Source organism: Aulonocara sp. 'chitande type north' Nkhata Bay, linkage group LG6 (genome assembly GCF_057382095.1).
Source record: "Aulonocara sp. 'chitande type north' Nkhata Bay isolate Kocher_YH1m ecotype deep benthic linkage group LG6, A_spYH_male_GT1.1, whole genome shotgun sequence".
NCBI lineage: Eukaryota > Metazoa > Chordata > Actinopteri > Cichliformes > Cichlidae > Aulonocara > Aulonocara sp. 'chitande type north' Nkhata Bay.
Window position 1 is genome coordinate 12,013,732 of NC_141349.1, and position 14,656 is coordinate 12,028,387.

The 14,656-nt window shown below is 41.8% G+C and overlaps 2 non-coding genes across 2 annotated transcripts; both read right to left on the minus strand.

The window, feature by feature from the left end:
* Nucleotides 1-5,856: 5,856 nt before the first annotated feature.
* trnac-gca (transfer RNA cysteine (anticodon GCA)) lies at nucleotides 5,857-5,928 on the minus strand. The gene has a single exon. It is a non-coding gene; the product is annotated as a tRNA-Cys (tRNA).
* Nucleotides 5,929-8,217: 2,289 nt separating this feature from the next.
* On the minus strand, nucleotides 8,218-8,289 carry trnac-gca (transfer RNA cysteine (anticodon GCA)). The gene has a single exon. It is a non-coding gene; the product is annotated as a tRNA-Cys (tRNA).
* Nucleotides 8,290-14,656: the final 6,367 nt, after the last annotated feature.

Sequence of the window (14,656 nt, forward strand, 5' to 3'; positions counted from 1 at the left end):
AAGAAAAAAAAAGAAAAAGAATCAAAAGGTTAACTGCTGGAAACATGGGAAATGCAGGTGCAGGAAAATCTTGAGATATTTCAGATATCGGTGCAGTCTGCTTCTCATTTTTAACTATGTTTCAATGAATGAAGAATAAGGAGAGGAAAGAAAGTGACTCTGCTGCAGGAGCTTTTATCAGAACAGTTGGTTCTGCGTGGCTGCTGCACAGATTGCACCTGTGACATTTCAGTTATACAACAGTCTCTTTAACCACAACCTTAGCAACCTTAACTTAAACCCGACTCTTGCTATGTAAGGGATGATGTTTCACACCACAGCCATTTAATAATCAAATAGTACAGGTTTAAATTTCTTCATGCATCTTTGCACAAACGCTGTCTTTGTTAAGTGAGTTAGTGCAAATGTGATTTTGAAAGCTGGATACTAGTTAAGTATTTATTTTAATTTGAAAAGACGGGAGGCCACTGCAGCTAGAGCGGGTGAATTCTTTGCTAAATCTAATTTTGTTGTTCTCAAGTTCACATTTTGGCCTTCGGGGAGGAAATTCTCCACCTGAGGGGAGAAGGGGGGAAGAATGGCGCCCTCTTTCAAGACCATCATTTTGTCTTTACAACAAAAAAATCATGTCAAATTGTCACAGGGCTAATTTGTAGACGAGGTGTTGCAAGCACTGCTCGAATGAAAACTTCACATTCATTACTCTGGTGAAAGACAGTGAGCCTCATTCACTGCTGGCAGCTCCACTTCATCCTATAAGCACTTGTCAGCAACAAAGTGTCGTGGAAGTGCTTAAAGGGGCTGCTTGAAGTGTGACACCAAGACCTTATAGGAGACCTATGGAAAACACTCGGCTTCACTGAGAAAGGATCACAGGACTACGGACAACGACTGGATTGAGCGTGTCTGCAAAAGGGAGGAGAAGAAGAAGAAGGAGAAAAAAAATTGAACATGCAGTGTGAAAGGCTTCCAACCCCAAAGGGCAATCTCACCGAGCTTCAGAAGAGCTGGAAGAAGAAAGCAAGAATAGAAGATGTTTTACTTTCTTGGAAGGTAAAGGAAGAAGAGCCTCCTACAGCGATATAAGGGGAAATTCCCACCAATTGAACATCCACCTCTCAGATCAAAGTGTCTACGTATGTGTGTGTTTCTGTGTGTCTGTGTGCATGAAGCCACTTCTGCACCTGCGTCTGGAGCATCAGCACCTTAGAAGGTTATTAGAAAAAAAGCTTAAAGGTGTGGAATAATAAGGGTCGTATAAACTGTGGGAAACAGACACCATCATGTTGCACCTTTGACAAGCAGACCCAAAACAATGTGATGCAAAATTTTATTTATATAGCACCAATTATAAACAGCAGTTACCTCAAGGTGCTTTGTACTGTAAGGTAAAGACCCTAAAACAATACAGAGAAAACCCCAGAACCAGGCTCAGGGGCGGGGCCTCCATCTGCCATGATCAGAATTCAGCTCCACCCTGTTCTTGTAAAAACAAAGCTGCTCATCTGGCTGATTTATTTTCAAGATGTCTTTTAAACTAGATTATAGTATATGTGAGAATGATGGTCATTTGTCAACTAACATTCCCTAATTCCCCAACCTTAACCAAGATGCTTTTAATACAAAAACCTAGCACAGGGAGAAAAAAAACTTAAACTCAAAAGGGATTGAGTTTTTTTCCCTCCCCATTCTCCCTCCCTACACCTCCAACCTGTCAGATGCTATAAAAATAAAACTGAACTGAACGTAATTATCCATGAGTGGTCAAACAATTTGAAATGTGAATTTCTTTTTATATTGTATCGCATTCTATCACAGCAGGTCCTATATAAGAAACCTGAAAGTTGTTGCTGGTAACATTTTCCAGCTTCTTCTTCTGTTCCATTTGTACAACTGCACCAACTGCAATAGCAGACACACATTACAGCTAAATCTTGGCATTTTTGACATTAGTGACTCAGTCAGTGTACCGGCAAATGTTGGGTGGGCTAAATGCTGACCACTCGTCAGTACTCACAAGATATCTTGGGTATATAAGGTGGGGCTGTGACTAGATTTGGGCAGGTGGACTCCACCTGACCAATGCCATCATACTGTGTAAAATAGAGCCCATAAGAACATTGCATTAGTGCACTACTGTTTATGTTCAGTGTGAGCACCACACTGTAGTCAGTGGAACTCTGCAGAAGTAGCATAAAAATCTCATAAAAGAGCTCAGAAAATGTGAAGTCAACAGATTGTAACAGATTAATTACAATTGAACTTTCTGTTGAAACCTTTTTCATAACAATTAACAGCCAACTTCAGTTCATTGTAACCAGACTAATGAGTGTTATCACCACTTTCCACTCCCCGATGAGCACCTTAACAGAACAGTTTGTTATAGTTTACCCTGCTGATCTTCACACACTCTGCTTCTGTTTTATTTTGCTCAGTATATTTAAATGCCACTGGTGGCGTGAGAGGCAACAAGGGTGCGGTGCTGCAGTGGTTAGCACTGTTCCCTGTTGGGGTGACCATGGCTCAGGGGGTTGGGAAGTGTATCCGGAAGGTTGCCAGTTCGATCCCCGGGCTCTCTGTCCTGGTCGTTGTGTCCTTGGGCAAGACACTTTACCCTACTGGTGTTGGCCAGAGGGGCCGATGGCGCGATATGGCAGCCTCGCTTCTGTCAGTCTGCCCCAGGGCAGCTGTGGCTACAACTGTAGCTTGCCTCCACCAGTGTGTGAATGTGAGAGTGAATGAATAGTGGCATTGTAAAGCGCTTTGGGTGCCTTGAAAAGCGCTATATAAATCCAATCCATTATTCTTATTACAGTTTTTCTCGATTGCTTAAACACTATAACCAGGCCTCTAAACTAAAATTTCAAAACCGTAACGCTATTGTTCAAAAAGCTCACCCATTTCCCTGAACTATAAACACTATTCCCTGCTTTGACACATGACTCAAATTTGGTGAACTGTTACTGCAAAACTCTACACACAAATCCCTACATTTTACAGTGCTTACACCATGTAGTCATTTAGAAAGCACTAGCATGCAATAATGTTAACTTAAGTCAGCATAGCTTGAGCTCAATTAGCACACAATTAACCAGGTGGAAACACTAGGAGTCAAAATTTAGCACACACCAATCAGAACCTGCGATGGATAGATAAAAGGGCCAAAGTCAGCTCATTCAGGTTTGAAACAATGGATCCAAAGAGATGCAAAGGAAGAGGACGTGGTGGAGAAAGAGGACGTGGTGAAGGAGGAGGACGTGGTGGAGGAAGAGGACATGGTGAAAGAGGAGGGTGTGGTGAAGGAGGAGGACGTGGTGGAGGAAGAGGACATGGTGAAAGAGGAGGGTGTGGTGAAAGAGGAGGACGTGGTGGAAGAGGAGGAGGAGGTGGTCTAGGACAACAGGAAGGTGGTGGAGGAGGAGGGAGAGGTGGAGGAGGAGGAGGACGTGGTGAAGGAGGTGGAGGTGGAGAACGACGGCGACAAGGAAGGGGAAGAGCAAGGGCAAGAAGACAGTCAGTCTCGGATGAAATTCGAGCCACTTTAGTTGACCATGTCCTTGTCCATGGGATGACTATGAGGGAGGCTGGGCAACGAGTACAACCAAATTTGAGTCGCTTCACTGTTGCCTCCATCATCAGAACCTTCAGGGAGGAAAACAGGTAGGTGTACTTGCAGTAAGACTGCTTTGTACAGTAACGTTTAAGTTACTGAACTTATGTGTCTTGAGTTTCAGTATGTTTCCATTATTTGCCTGTAAAATGAATGTGTGACAGTTACAGTAATGAGTGCTTCTATTTTTGTAGGACACAGAGATGACCACCTGGTGGAGGCAGGTTAAGGCTTTTGTCGGAGGAGCAAGAGAGGGAACTTGTAAACATGGTAATTGCAAATAATGTAATCCGCCTGCAAGAGATTCAAAGGAGAGTGATTGAGGATGATCATCTTTTTCGAGGCATAAATGCCATCAGCCTCTCCACAATTGACCGCATCCTCCGAAAGTATCAATTCCGGATGAAACAGGCATACCGAGTCCCTTTCGAACGAAACTCTGACAGAGTGAAAAACCAACGTGTGGAATATGTTCAGGAATGAGTTTTGATACTGTATAAAGTATTGTGTACCATCACAGCATGGCAGTTTATGCTGCCATTTCAGCACTCTTGAACTGTGGTTCAGGGTACCGATTGACTCTACTGTGTTATGTGTTTTGCAGAGAATCTTTGAGATTGAAGGACGGCCTGTTCCCCATGAAATAATCTTTGTGGATGAGGCAGGTTTTAACCTGACCAAAAGAAGGAAAAGGGGGAGGAACATAATTGGCCATCGGGCTATTGTAAATGTCCCTGGTCAGCGTGGGGGGAATGTCACTATGTGCGCAGCCATCAGCCAACGAGGGGTACTCCACCGCCATGCCGTACTAGGACCCTATAACACTATGCTTCTCCTTGCTTTTCTTGATGGTTTAAGACAACATATGTTCCAGCTGGACTACAGGGAACCAGCACAGCCAGAGCAGCCTCACTACGTTGTTGTGTGGGATAACGTCAGCTTCCATCGCGCTGCTCTGGTTCGTGACTGGTTTACCCAAGGTTTTCTAATATCTTTCTGCCTGCATACTCTCCCTTTCTAAACCCGATAGAGGAGTTATTTTCGGCATGGCGGTGGAAAGTGTATGACCGAGAACCTTATGTCCGTGTTCACCTCCTTCAGGCCATGGAAGAGGCCTGCCTAGACATATCAGTAGATGCATGACAGGGGTGGATCAGGCATGCAAGAGGATTTTACCCCCGCTGCCTGGCTGGGGCCAATATAGCCTGTGATGTGGATGAGATTCTCTGGCCTGACCCAGACCAAAGACAAGATGCTGAGGTGGGATAATGTTTCTGGTGTGTGTTGTACTGTATAGTACATGAATGACAATGAGCCACTGTACATACATTGGTTGCGTCTTTTGTGTTTATCATGTGACAAGGGTTTTGAAGGGGAGAACCATAAGCAACCTATTTGTTTTGGAACTATTGTTTTGAATTAATTGTACCAGTGTGCAAAACTCTGTTGTAGTGTGTGTGTTTTTGAGGGCTTGTGTTTGATGTCTGAGGGCAAAGTTTGGTTTTTCAGCAGGAGTGAATAGTTTTGGGTGTAGAGCTTCATTTTGACCTGGAAATAGGATGTTTGGGAAATTGAGTGAGATGTTATGGATTTGTGTTTACTGTTGTGAGGATATGAGGCGTAGTTTCAAGAAATGTGTTTTAGCAATCGAGAAAAACTGTATTATTCCCTCACAGCAAAAAGGTCGTGAATTTGACTCCATCATCGAAACGTTTTTTTAAATGTTCAGACTGCATTAAGATGACCACACAGCAGCCAGCAGATGCAGTCAGTGGCTAATGCCACAGAACAATGCGTTTAGAGATTCACTCACTCAAATCACGAGGTAGATGGTTTTACTCAGAAGTAGAAGAGAAAAATATCTGTTTTAACATTAGTCAGATGGCACTTCTCTGAGCAGCCTTATAGTTCGTCTAAGATCAGTGGTTGCTCAGCCATTGCAGATTCATCAATATAACAAAGATTCCCCTGTGAAGAGATATTTAACTACAGCACAACATGAGAACAGTTAATTTTTCTTAAAATGAGAATATTTCTTCCCTCTTAATTGAAGCAGAGGTCCTATGTGGTGAAACAACAGTTGTTACTTTTTCCTGAGCAATAAAACCACAACCCATCACCCATGTAGAGGTTATAAACATTTGATACTCAAATAATTGTACACACTCAAGTCATTGGAGAAAAGTCTTATGAGGAGCTGTTTCTAAGTATTCTGAATGATTATTTGCCCTTCACTGAGATGGCTTAGGGGGCACCCAGATTTGAACTGGGGACCTCTTGATCTGCAGTCAATTGCTCTACCACTGAGCTATACCCCCAACCACGATCAGCAAGTACATTAACTCTGCCGAACAACTCATATTTTCTCTTCAAGTCACTTTATCACTTTGTATATACCCCCCCCCACACTATAGCCGCAATACAATATAGGATAAGCAGTAAAACCTTCTGCCACTGAACTAAACCTCATCATACTTAGTGACTGTCAGCAGGTAGCCCAGTGGTTCCATCAGCATGTGAGTGTGTGTGAATGCTAGATGAGATGCTCAGGTATAGAAGAAAACACTGCGATGAATGTGTGTGACCTGTTTAGAGTTAAAAAAAAGAACATGAGGAGAGCTCAGTTAGAGTACAAGAGTGTTGTGTAAGCACCATGTTTAATATAATACCTGACTGATATGAAGGAACTGCAGTCAGCAGATTTCAGATCATTATTTTGCAAAGGATGCAATTAAAAAGTCAACTTTTTAATCCTATGTTTTCATATACTGTTGGGATCAGAGTGGCAACATGCAATTAAGAGTAAAAGAAAGTTGCCACATTTGTAGTTTTGGAGCAGTAAAAATGTAGTCCAAGGTCACTGAGTTATACTTAATTGATTTATTCAGAAATTTACCTCAAACAAACAAACAAACAAAACGAGCTCCAATTTAAATCTGTTCATTACTATACTTTTATTTATTAATTTATTTACTTTTCATTTGTTGTTGTAATACTGTTTATAATAGTAGAGAAAAGAAGTTTTTTCTTGGTTTGCAAGCCGAGCCAAGAAAAAGAGTATGACCTTCTTAAACCATATGTATACTATTTACTGTTCTTTTTTTCTTTGCCCGAGAAAGATAACTGTGATAAAAACACAAAGCAAACACACGACGCTATTAAATATTGAAAGCACACTCTCGTACGTTTAACCTGCCTAATTCTATTTAACCGGCACGCCTTGGAGAAAACCGGCACAGCTGGTGAAGCAGGACCAGCACAGCACTTCATTAACCAGAAACATCAGCAGTGATGAGTAAACTGAGCACTGGCGTCTGATCATCTTGCTGAGAGTCGTTCACTCGGCAGGCAGCTGTGCTTGGGAACACAGCGAGTGTTTTTACTCATAAAAATCAGGGAGAGGACTGAAGCAGCACATTTGATCGGACCTTTCTAGCAATTCACATGGCCTCAGATGATTACATGGCAAACACGAGGTTTTCACTGCTATTATGGGATTAGGAAGAGAGACTGAGGTGGAACATATGGATAAGCAGGAAACTGTTGGTGGAAACTATTGTTTTATAATAACGCTGCAAAGAGGAGGAGGAGAAGGAAAGAGGAACATAATGAAAAGTTGGTATGGAGGATGTAGGTTAAAAAAAACAACAATGACAACAATAAGGATAGCAGTGATGATGGTGGTGACACGGACCATTTCTGAAGGAAATCACACATTGCTGCCGTCAGGCACTGCAAATAAAAGCAAGTGGCACATATGCGTCAATAGATATGTCACAAGTTTATCACTTATCAGGTAACACAACAAGTCTAAAAATAAACACTAAGAAAAAACTCCCTTAAAAAACGCTGCATCTGTTGTTGCTAAGGTAATAAGGAAAAATATCTACTGCGTGGCTTCCTTTTGTTTTGTTTTGCATTAGCCAAGACGACCAATTATCACATGAAGAGTCTTTCCTTTCACCCCAACAGCTCTCATGCAGTCAGCAATCAAATCCTCCATTCATCCTTGAGTACTTGATCACCTCTAAATGTCACTGTTAAGTTTATTTATTTATCAAGAGACACACAAACACACACACACTCATAATGTATTATGTACTAGTGTTATGTAATTACGTGTTAGATTAAGTACACAACATGTGATAAATCACATTCACCAGCTTACTCATATACTAATGGTGGCAAGCAATCTAAGGTAGGAGTATAAATGGTAAATGGCCTGCATTTGTATAGCGCTTTACTAGTCCCTATAGACCCCAAAGCTCTTTACACAACCCATCATCCACCCATTAACACACACATTCACACACTGGTGACAGCAAGCTACATTGTAGCCACAGCCACCCTGGGGCGCACTGACAGAGGCGAGGCTGCCGGACACTGGCCACCACCAGGCAACGGGTGAAGTGTCTTGCCCAAGGACACAACGACCGAGACTGTCCAAGCCGGGGCTCGAACCAGCAACCTTCCGATTACAAGGCGAACTCCCAACTCTTGAGCCACAATCGCCCCATTAATGTACTGTTGTTACTGTTGCTGCTGTTTTTATATGGGACATTTGGCAGAGATTAAATGTCACGTATCACACAAGGCCATAGCCTGTCAGGGGGCACCCAGATTTGAACTGGGGACCTCTTGATCTGCAGTCAAACGCTCTACCATCGAGCTATACGTCCTCGCATGTGCCAGTCTGCAGGAAGGAACAATCTAGAGCAGAGGTGTCAAACTCAAATACACAGTGGGCCAAAATTCAAAACTGGAACAAGGTCGCGGGCTAAAGTTAATATTTATTGAAAAAAAAATCTTCCTCCAGATATAAGAATGAATCTCTTCTTATGGACTCAAACAAGTTTTGCTGAAAAACTGAATATGGAACAAGAAAAGCTTAATACTAAACAATATAAATATTAGCTGTATAATACCAGTAGGCCAGCTCTAATAATAATTTGGTATGGCTTCGCGGGCCAAATGTAACTAGGCTGCGGGCCAAATTTGGCCCGCGGGCCAGAGTTTGACACCTATGATCTAGAGTAAATTTCCCCAACATTCAACTATTTAGGCTCATCTTTAAATGCCACTGAGCCAAATATGAGTTTTGTTGGTTTTGGTTTTGTCAGTGTTACCCGAACAGGGAAACACATGTTTCTTGGCTGTACAAAGACCAAAAGATTCACAAAGTCTCATTAACACAATATTCTCTCAGTAAAAGAGATGCTCAGATTAGCAACAATGTTATCTATGTGGGGTTGTTGTCTGAAAAGCAGTGTGTACGCTCTGTCAGCTCTTCCTGTACAAAGCGAAGGCGGTCCTCAGCATTTCATACTCATGGACCTGGCGACGGCTGTGCTCTACAGCTGCTTCACACTCGCTGCCTCATTGTGCCGTTTGCATATTTAGCTGCTCTGTTCCACTTCCCCTGCTGTTGATGTTGGGAAAACACACACAACAATACAGCTGTGAGGCAGCTGCCCGCCCTCTCTTTTCCTCTCCTCTCAGCATCCCCCTGCCTTTTCCTTCTTCCCTTGCTTTGACTCAGCGGTCGCTCATTCGCTTTCGATCTCATTAAAGCTTGGTTTGAGAAAAAAAAATTGTAAATTGATTCACAGAGCTGTGACAATGTCAATGGGTACGCTTTTTTTTTTCCAGAGCACACTTAGTATTTGATTAACACCAATTCTAATACAAAGTAGGGACCCAAAATAAAATATTTTCCTTTTCTTCTTCATGAAAACCTTGAAAAAAATACCAGATGTGACTCATACTTACCGCACAAGAGAGGGTGAGGTAGATGTAGGGTTGCCAACTCCCTGAAAAATAAATAAGGGACACCTCGTGGCCAGGGCCGGGCGACCCAGTTGTCTTCACCCTTCCCAGTGTGGTGAATTTTCTAGCTCTTTTTTTGTGTGTGAAATTATTTTTTTAACCATTTGACTTGAATTTGATTTAAGTAGATGTGTATTCTTTGTGATATGAACACATGTGAAACAAATGATCATTTAGCCATTTATTTTTAGCTCAAAATGACAACATTAACACAATAAAACAGGTCTCCTTCTTAAACAGAAGCCTGTCATGCTTAACTTTTGAGAATATAAGTAAATCTTTCTTTAAAAGAACTCTGTCCTGCTTAACTTAAAATAATAGAAAACAATAGAAAGAAAAACATTCTTGTAACAGTGCACATTTAGTGCATTTAGTACAATTGGCTTAATGCTAATCAGCTGCTCCTGTTTGTAAACCCGCTTGTTCCCATGATTACGCATCTTAACTCATCATCATTATTCATCTATGTATTACTTTTATGTATTAGTCATCTATTTGTTGTAATCATCTATCCTTGCAGTTGTTTATTACACAAAATAAATTATATTATCACACTTCTGGCCACATAGCGCTGATATTCACTGCACATGCCCATATTAACTTTTTCCAGCCAGGTGTTTTCCTTTTCCCATTTTTCCTTTTCTCTGAACAAACATTGCTGCTCTAATGCTGGGCTCACACTGTGCGGTTTTAGGCCCATTTTGAGCCGATTTTTGAGTGATCGGACCGATTTTGGCCTTCATCGTGCCTCGTGTAGTATACGTGGGGTAACGAGAAGTGATTAACACCTCACGACCAACTCCCGATCATCAATCGCTCGTGAGGGTCTCACCACAGCCGCTCACACTGCTCGCGCGCAAACACGTAAACGTTGGTGTAAAAGATGGAGCAGCACGGCTGTGCAGCGTGTGATCTGGACACAAGCGATGGAGGCACACAACCGTGAAAATAGTTGGATTTACATTGCTGCTCAGTCACAGCTGCCCGATCAATGTTTTTCATTAGCAATTTAGCAAAGTTGATGGTGGTGGTGTGTGTGTCTGTGTGAGTGTAATGCTGGGCTTACACTGTGCGATTTTTGGCCCATTTTGAGCCGATTTTTGAGTCGTGCGACCGTTTTGGCGATCGGCCCGATTTTGGCCTTCATCGTGCGTCGTGTATCGTGTAGTATACGTGGGGTAACGAGACGCGATTAACACCTCACGACCAGCTCCCGATCATCAATCGCTTGGTCGGGAGGGTGTCACCGCAGTTTGTCACACTGCTCACGCGCAAACACAAATGTCGGCGAAAAAGACGCCGCAACACGGCAGTGCAGCGTGTGATCTGGACACAAGCGATGGAGGTACAACTTGTAGAACTTTGGAAAGCTCATCCGAGCCTTTTCGATGTGGCCTCAGAAATTATCACGACACAACAACCGTGAAAATAGTTGGATCTACACTGCTGCTCAATCACAGCTGCCTGATCATGTTTTTCATTAGCAATTTAGCAAAGTTGATGGTGGTGGTGTGTCTGTGTGAGTGAAAGACGGAGAGAGAGAGCGCGACAGATTTTCTGTTATAACCTTCATTTTATGGAGGCACAGTGTGAGCACTCAGGTCGCATCAGAGCATCGGGCGGTATAGTGTGAGACCCTGCATCGTGACCTACCAACTTCTAACCCCTGCGAGTCAATCGTGCAGTTTGAGCAGGAGCTGAATAACGTGACTGAAAAAATCGCACAGTGTCTGCCCAGCTTTAGGTGTACTGTCGTCCGAGACTTGCACCGCAGTGTCGGCGTTTGTTTCCCTGTTGGCCATGCTTCTTGTTGTGGTCATCTGTTGTCTTCCGGTATTTTCTCCGCAAGCGACCTTTCCTCGACCAATGAGATGAGCGGTAATCTGAATTGTCATACTCGTAAGTGTGCTGTCAGCTCATTGGTCACAAAGCAGGAGAGGGGCTGGGAATTATGTTTTCAAACAAAGCGTTAATTCCATTAAAAGTTATAGACTACTTTTGATTCTCACTGTATTACGGGACAAAGTGCGTCCCTTATTAGCTCAATACGGGACGTGTACTTTTGTTTCGAAATACGGGACGATTCCGTATTTTAAGGGACGGTTGGCAACCCTAGGTAGATGTAACACTAGCTAGCTTAGTTCTCTGGGAAGTTTAGTGTTAGCAATGCTAACACTTCCGACTTACAATCACTCACTGCTAATTGCTCACACAATGATAATGACTTGCTATATTATTGGAAAGATAATGGAATTAAAAATGCTTCACAAGGAACAAATACTACTTTTATGTTTTATGGCTAGCTGTTTTATGGCTAGCTGTTTTATGGCTAGCTTCAAAAGCTAGCCATTCGCTGAAGTCCACTTTGTGACATTTCCAGTTTTCTTCCATTTTCATCCTATAACGCAGTCCTCTGGCTAATGAAACACCATCTGAATGCATCAGTTCATCATAACAATAATTATAACATTTTATTTACTAGAATGGAAATACATCAGAATATTTCACTGTGCAGGATGAGTTTATGGAGTTAAAAATAGAGCAGATATTAGAGCAGATGAAAATAAAGTATAAGTCTTCAGTGATCCTTAAATGCCTACTTCAGAGTTTATCTTTGCCCATTTTTCTTCATTGTGACCCCACTTGGCTTTAAACAAAGGAGAGATTTTTAACGATAACTCATGTATCCCAACAAAACTTCTCAACTTTTGATCCTATAGGATATAACAGGAAAATAACATTCAATAGCCCTAAATGAGACAGCCCACCAAGATAGCAGCAGGACAAGCTTCCAATGTTGTGTGTTAAATCTTTGACACGAGCTTGAACTTTGGTAGGAGCGCAGCATTTGGTTTCTTCATTCTACAACTGGCTGTGGTGAAAGAGGAAGTCAGCAAGAGGAGAGAGGGGATGAAATTTCCCCTTTTAATTAGATAAGGATATTAGACAGGAAGTTAATTAACGCTCTTACACAGACTCACATGTGCAGCAAGGTTTAAAAAAAGAAAGAGAGTGTGAGAGTGAAAGCAAAAGAATGGTACGATAACCTTCATGTGGTACAAGCCAGATATGCTGTTTGAATTAAACCAACTTCAGCTTCAGAAATTTGAGGCTTAAACCTTCTTTTGATTACTTGTTTGTTGCCGCTGGTCAAAGGAAATGAATTAGTCTTTTTTGTCCGTATTCAGTTTTTGAGGGGTTTTCTTTAGTCTGATCTTATTTTTGCAACCACGCGAATGTGGATCCTCCAGTAAACATATTTATTTCCAATTCATAATGAACACACAAAATGCTAAAATGTCAAAAAGCTGCAGTACCTTGAATGTCCACTTGAGACTTCTTTCGGAGATTTTGAGGTGACTGTCGTAATTTGGCACTATATTAAAAAAAAACTGAATAAATAGAATTGAATTGAGTATATTTTCAGTGCAGCTCTGTTGCTTTTGTTTCACAGTCTTATCAAAATGACTTTGCAGGTGAGTTTGTGCCTCCCCTGGCTTTGACATGCCACAAACAACAGAGGCTGTATTCGCACATCTGTGTCCCCCAGTGTCACGGACAGCTGTGCAAGCTGTTCTGCTCTGTCTGGTTCTGCAGTAGTTCACCTGCTCAAACACATGTGCGTGTGTGTGGTTTCTATCCTTCCTGTCTGACATACCAGGAATTTTATGCTGAACCTTCAGAACTGACAGCAAGCAGCGCTGTAAACGTGATACGCTTTCAAGTTGATACATGCACACAAACTGTATATGCACCATGCTTTCATTATTACATTTGAGAGGTCACACTTCATCCTGTCATTGACAGCAGAGTGATCCCAAGGTCTGCCAATTTGCTAGTGTGTAAGTATACGTGCATGTGTGTGCATGCGGTCTAAGAATAGCTAAAGAGGGATGCCTGCTTCCTCTGTCTTCCCTCAGCAGTGAGGAAGAATCTAACGTGACTCCCGGCTTCCATAGTGGTCCATCAAGCCATGACCCCAAAATGAGCTTCCTGGAAAACATTCACTGTCTACAACGAGAGTGCATTTATCTTCAAGTCACCAAGCTTCTCAGTTCAAAGCAAAAATAGTTTTTTCTCCCCAATAGAGCAGGATGACTTTCTAAAGGCCAGTAAAATAAAGCCCTTTGATGCTCTTTTTTAAAAAGAAAAAGAGAAACATGCCATAATAGTCCATCTTTAAAGCCTTGTAGGTAAAGTTCTGTACCAGAGGATAATGTAAATCTTACTAGTACTTTTAGATATTCAAAGTGCTGACGGCTTATCTCAGCAGGATGAAAAATAATTTGCCTGCAGTCCTTTTGAAAACATGTGAAACAAACGTGATAAGAATCAGCTTGTCGTGATGCTGCGGCAGTGTGTGAGGACAAACCAAGGTATTTTGCATATTTTGCACATTCTGACATTCTCGGTAGAGCAAGAAATCTGAATTTGTCGTTTTTTTAATGTGTCTGACAGACAGTCCATCTCTATCTTGGTAACAGGTGGAGTTCACCTTGTCTAAACAACTGAAGCAGCGCAGCCAGTGAAGTGCTTTCAAAATGCAATCAAAGGATTGTCTGGACTTTCTGCTTCTGTTTGGTTTGTGCTGTTTGCTAACCCCCACCCCCAGTCGTTCAATCTAAACTATAATCCAACCAGCAAATGCTTAGACTTTTTAGTGAAACTGTTTGTTTGAGCTCTGACTCTTAACTTTATAAAGCGGGCTGAATTTGCTGAACACATCTCTTTTCTCATTCTCATATTCTAAAAGTGCCGCAGTGGATTATCACTGAGATGAAAGGAAAAATTCCCCAGCTGAACCACACAGCTGCATTTTAATATATGGCGTAAAGACTTTGTCACCAAATATGACAGTTTGACATTATGAACACAGACTGAGACTGAGATTTATTCAGATGGAAATAATATTCGATCTATTATAGTACAGACTTTCCCTTTAAGAGCACCCACAGGCTCTTGGGTTTCCTTGCGACTAATAAGAAGGTGGCAAAAAGAGAAAACCGAACCCCCGGAGAAAATTTTACGACTTTTACGTCAATTGCAACTTGGCAACATAAAGATACAGACTTCCGCAGGAAAACCTTCAAAATAAAATTTTCCCACGCCGTATATATTAATAAATGAAACGCTGTGTCTTAGAATTTAGTGGAAATTCGTGATTTGAGTGGATTTAGAATATCGCTATATCATGATAAATACGAGGCTGAATGACTATCA